Here is a 6,032-nt window from a genome sequence, read left to right as displayed (position 1 = left end):
CCGTCCTGGCTGCATGCCCACCTTAGCACAACCCGTGCGTGGTGCTAGCACAGGACGTACAGGACTGTGCCGGACCACTCGCGGCACAGTACGCAGCTCCGCATACCTCGGAACCTGCCCAGTCTCACGCTGCCTAGCCTGAGTACGGGGAGTTGGCTCTGCTCTACCTCTAGGCTCCGCCAACCTCCCTTCCAGCCCCCCAAACCCGGTGGCCTCCTCTCCTAGTCCACAAACTCGCCCTGTAGCTGCCTCCAGCAGCCCCGTCGTCCATGCCGTGTGCCCCCCCAAAATGTTTTATTGGGGTTGCCTCTCGCCTGTCGGTCGGCGCCGCTTCTCCTCTCCTGCCTGGATATCCTCCCTCATCGCCCTCCGGTAGCGGACGGCCTCCTCCTCGGTGATCTTCCCCCAACCGAGGAGGACATCCACTAGCGTTACCTCCGGCGTTTGCTCCTGGACACGCTGCTTGGTCCTTAATTGGTGGGATCTTCTGTCACGATCGTCGTAAGCAACGGACCAAGGCGCAGCGTGATATGCATACATCTTTTAATGAGTACTTAATAACAAAACAAAAAACAAAAAAACGATACGTGAAGTCCTAAGGTTAACAAAACACAAACCTCTCCGGAACAAGATCCCACAAATGACAAGTGCAAAACAGGCTGCCTAAGTATGGTTCCCAATCAGAGACAACAAGCCACAGCTGCCTCTGATTGGGAACCACCGTGGCCAACATAGAAACACATGAACTAGAACATGAACATAGAACACTAAACATAGAAACTAACACCCTGGCTCAACATATAAGAGTCCCCAGAGCCAGGGCGTGACAACTCCCAATCACGGCCGGTTGTGATACAGCCTGAAATCAAACCAGGGTGTCTGTAGTGACGTCTCAACTGAGATGCAGTGCCTTAGACTGCTGCGCCATGATTCCATATGTGTTATTTCACAGTTTTGATGTCTTCACTATAATTCTACAATGTATATATACAGTATCTCACAAAAGTGAGTACACCACCCCTAAGTGAAAATGTCCAAATTGGGCCCAAAGTGTCAATATTTTGTGTGGCCACCATCATTTTCCAGCACTGCCTTAACCCTCTTGGGAATGGAGTTCACCAGAGCTTCACAGGTTGCCACTGGAGTCCTCTTCCACTCCTCCATGAAGACATCACGGAGCTGGTGGATGTTAGAGACCTTGCACTTCTCCACCTTCCGTTTGAGGATGCCCCACAGATGCTCAATAGGGTTTAGGTCTGGAGACATGCTTGGCCAGTCCATCACCTTTACCTTCAGCTTCTTTAGCAAGGCAGTGGTCGTCTTGGAGGTGTGTTTGGGGTCGTTATCATGTTGGAATACTACCCTGCGGCCCAGTCTCCGAAGGGAGGGGATCATGCTCTGCTTCAGTATGTCACAGTACATGTTGGCATTCATGGTTCCCTCAATGAACTGTAGCTCCCCAGTGCCGGCAGCACTCATGCAGCCCCAGACAATGACACTCCCACCACCATGCTTGACTGTAGGCAAGACACACTTGTCTTTGTACTCCTCACCTTGTTGCCGCCACACACGCTTGACACCATCTGAACCAAATACATTTATCTTGGTCTCGTCAGACCACAGGACATGGTTCCAGTAATCCATGTCCTTAGTCTGCTTGTCTTCAGCAAACTATTTGCGGGCTTTCTTGTGCATCATCTTTAGAAGAGGCTTCCTTCTGGGACGACAGCCATGCAGACCAATTTGATGCAGTGTGCGGTGTATGGTCTGAGCACTGACAGGCTGACCCCCACGCCTTCAACCTCTGCAGCAATGCTGGCAGCACCTATATGTCTATTTCCCAAAGACAACCTCTGGATATGACACTGAGCACGTGCACTCAACTTCTTTGGTCGACCATGGCGAGGCCTGTTCTGAGTGGAACCTGTCCTGTTAAACCGCTATATGGTCTTGGCCACCGTGCTGCAGCTCAGTTTCAGGGTCTTGGCAATCTTCTTATAGCCCAGGCCATCTTTATGTAGAGCAACAATTCTTTTTTACAGATCCTCAGAGAGTTCTTTGCCATGAGGTGCCATGTTGAACTTCCAGTGACCAGTATGAGGGAGTGTGAGAGCGATTACACCAAATTTAACACACCTGCTCCCCATTCACACATGAGACCTTGTAACACTAACGAGTCACATGACACCGGGGAGGGAAAATGGCTAATTGGGCCCAATTTGGACATTTTCACTTGGACATTTTCACATTTTCACTTTTGTTGCCAGCGGTTTAGACATTAATGGCTGTGTGTTGAGTTATTTTGAGGGGACAGCAAATTTACACTGTTATACAAGCTGTACACTCACTACTTTACATTGTAGCAAAGTGTCATTTCTTCAGTGTTGTCACATGAAAAGATATACTCAAATATTTACAAAAATGTGAGGGGTGTACTCACTTTGTGAGATACTGTATATATCTCAAAATATCTTATTACTCTTCTGCAGTAAAATATTGTACACCCAGGTACTTCTCAGCAGCTGCCACCTACACTCATTGAAAACCCACTACCCCATTCCACTACTTTGACCCGATCTGCTCCTCCACCATCCCAATGGCCTGGGAGGAAAGGACACCCCACTCAAAATACCCTGTAACTCTTCTGAAGTCAAATATCATATACTTCTCTGCAGCTGCCACCACAGCATCTATTTTCTGTGATTTACGTTCCATTTCTGCGGTACAAGATATTACATTACAAATCTAAAAGTTATTACAAGACACAGTATGAATAGTTATTGCCTTGACCTCATGGATATTATTCCCCAATGTATCATTGATTAGTTTTATGAGCACACACACACACACACACAGGTTCACTATGACATATTCTATGATAACATTTATCCATTTAGATCACAATGTGTGATATTACATAGACACAGGAGACCTGCTCCTAGATCAGAGCTGCATATTAGGCTCCACAGAGGTTACCATGGTGATCAGACTAAGTCAACTGTTTAAGAATGGGAGATGGATATGACTGTTCACTAGAGGTTTTTTATTTAGGGATCTGGAACCGGTGCCGTATAGGAGGGAGATGAAATACGGCACGTTTTTGTTTTCTGGTGACTTTTCATTGTCCCTAACTGAGCAAAGCTCTTTCCACATAGACAGACATAAGGTTTCTCTCCAGTGTGTGTTCGCTGGTGTCTAGTCAGGGAGGAAGTTACGGTAAAGCTCTTTTCACACTGTTCACAGCTGTAAGGTTTCTTTCCAGCGTGTATGCGCCGGTGTGAAGTCAGCACAGAAGCTACAGCAAAGCTCTTTCCACACTGACCACAGCTATAAGGGTTCTCTCCTGTGTGTATGCGCTGGTGTATAGTTAGGGCTTTTGATACAGCAAAGCTCTTCCCACACTGATCACAGCTGTAAGGCTTCACTCCAGTGTGTGTTAGCTTGTGTATGTTTAGGGATCCCAAATAAGCAAAGCTTTTCCCACATTCAAGGCAGGGGTAAGGCCTCTCCCCTGTGTGAATACGCTGGTGAATAATGAAGCCACTCCAGCTAGTGAAACTCTTCCCACAGTCAGAGCAGCAGTGGTGAGGTTTCTTCCCTATACGTCTCTGCTGGGGTTTCTTGAGATGTTCTGATCAGGAGAAACTCTTCTCTGTCTCGTCAGCAACATGATGTTGTTGAGGCTCCCCAGATGATAAGCCCCTCCCACTGAGAGAACGACGGTTAGGGGTGTCCCCTGTGAAACAAAGACATTGAATACCTACGTTTTGGAAATATGGGTCCATAAACAAATACTATTACAATTTTTAAAAAATTGTTATTTAGCAGACACTCTTATCCAGAGCGACTTGCAGGAGCAATTAGGGTTACGTACCTTGCTCAAGGGCACAATGACAGATTTTCCACCTAGTCAGCTCAGAGATATGAACCAGCAAACTTTCGATAAGTGGCCCAACGCTCTTAACCACTAGACTACCTGCCGCCTTATCATCAATATACACTCAGTGTCCAGTTTATTGAATCGACAATTAACTGGCCACTGAGTGTTTTACTGTTTATAAATCAATTAACAGAAGTTGCAGAAGCAGATTGTAGTCTAATCCACACACCCCATTGTTCTTACTTGATGAAATCAAATCTCCCTCTCCCTCCTCGTGTCCTTCTCTCACAGTTCCACTCTGCCCTGGTGTTTTCCTGTAGTCGACCAGCCACACAGACACCCTCTTCAGACCCAGCAGTAAGGCGCTACCGGGAGAGTTGTGACTAGGGGACTCCGGCAGGGTGGAGGAGGACAGGCTAGCTTTGTCCCGGTGACCACAGGAAGTATTGTACATAGAATATCATTACACCAAACATTTGATTACTGTAGTCTAAACCTCTGATTGATTGGGTGCATCCTTAAAATATCTCATTTCTCCTGAAGTGTGCCATCGTTCACTACTTTTCACCCTGAGTTAATCTTGATTAACCCAGAACTAAAGTCTCACGTAATTGGTCAGCAGCTCGATTAACTTCTGGGTTCATACGTGGAGAGACTTTTCTATGTGACTTGTTACTGTAACAGCATCATCATCAAAAATCAGCTTACAGTGTAACAATATTCAGATAATGAGTGGAATAAACTGCAATTTACCACCCAAGTATTTCAGCAGTGCATTGTACACTACACCATCTTTTCAAATGCTAGCACAGTGACCCACTTTGCCCTACTGTATAGAAGCACACTGGCTGAAGAAGGATAATGTAGTTTTTACAGCCAAATCCATAAATTATTTGGTTTTACCTTCCAACCTAAATTAAATTAATGTCAATTCATACAGTTTTCAAACTGTATGTAAACTAGACACTATAACATTTTGCCTTTGTAGTTCAGTTTAGCAGTTTGATGAAATTATAGTTACATGTTTTGTTAACAAATGACTGGAAAATATTTTCAAAAGCTATCAATTGAAAATGGCCTAAGAGTTTTGAAACCTATTTTTGTGAAAATGTACCACATACTTGTGAAAATCGCAACTAACAGAGAAAAGTCATGGGCTAGTGGGAGTATCCACCATATGTTTTATACCAGTAATTTCCTTTCAAATCGGTCCTCTATAGCTCAATTGGTAGAGCATGGCGCTTGTAAAGCCAGGGTAGTGGGTTCGATCCCCGGGACCACCCATTCGTAAAAATGTATGCTTTGGATAAAAGCGTCTGCTAAATGGCATATTATTATTATTATTATTATAAATCAGTGAAGGGAAGTGAACAAGTGCACACTTTGGGAGGACAGAAAAACAATTAGGGATTCGTTAACATAGTATCTAGGCAGAAGTGGAGATAGCGTGAGGGCCATGTGGGTGACTAAAATAATAATAATACATGTAAGCCTACCAACAAACAAATCAAAAACATTATGTAACACTTTAAAACATTATGTAACACTAAAACATTATGTAACACTATAAAACATTATGTGACACTATAAAACATTATGTAACACTATAAAACATTATGTAACACTATAAAACGTAATTTAAAAAGATTCACAATGCAGAAATTGCTCCACCATTTCCTGGTTGCAAAAAAATTATAGTTCGCCTAATTTCAATTTGTGACAAAACAAGCAAGTATACAGTAGATAATCATTGTAGCATCTAAACCGCTGTGAAATATATTTTCCATAACCCAAACTATTGTATTTTCAGCTGTTTGAAACTGGTGTACAAAACCGAAAGTAAAATATTCAAAATCTGTTTGTCACACATAATATACACGCAAACAATCATTCGTTCATTTCATCACACAGATGAGTCATTCATGCTTTGCAATCAAGCATTTTAGTTTTAAAATAAAGTAACAAAGGGAGCTTTGAATAATTAGCCTAAACAATAAATAAACCGCAATTCACTAACTGTTTTTAGTCTTTGCTGGCTTTATATATTTTATATATTGGTACACTTATAATTTATTTAGTGCTGTTTACACTGCTCCAAATGGTCGTAAAACATGCTACATCTAACAGCACCTGTTTGGCACACATAATACTC

The sequence above is a fragment of the Coregonus clupeaformis genome, chromosome 7, assembly GCF_020615455.1.
Source record: "Coregonus clupeaformis isolate EN_2021a chromosome 7, ASM2061545v1, whole genome shotgun sequence".
NCBI lineage: Eukaryota > Metazoa > Chordata > Actinopteri > Salmoniformes > Salmonidae > Coregonus > Coregonus clupeaformis.
The sequence above is the reverse complement of the archived record's forward strand: the minus strand, read 5'-3'. Positions refer to the sequence as shown.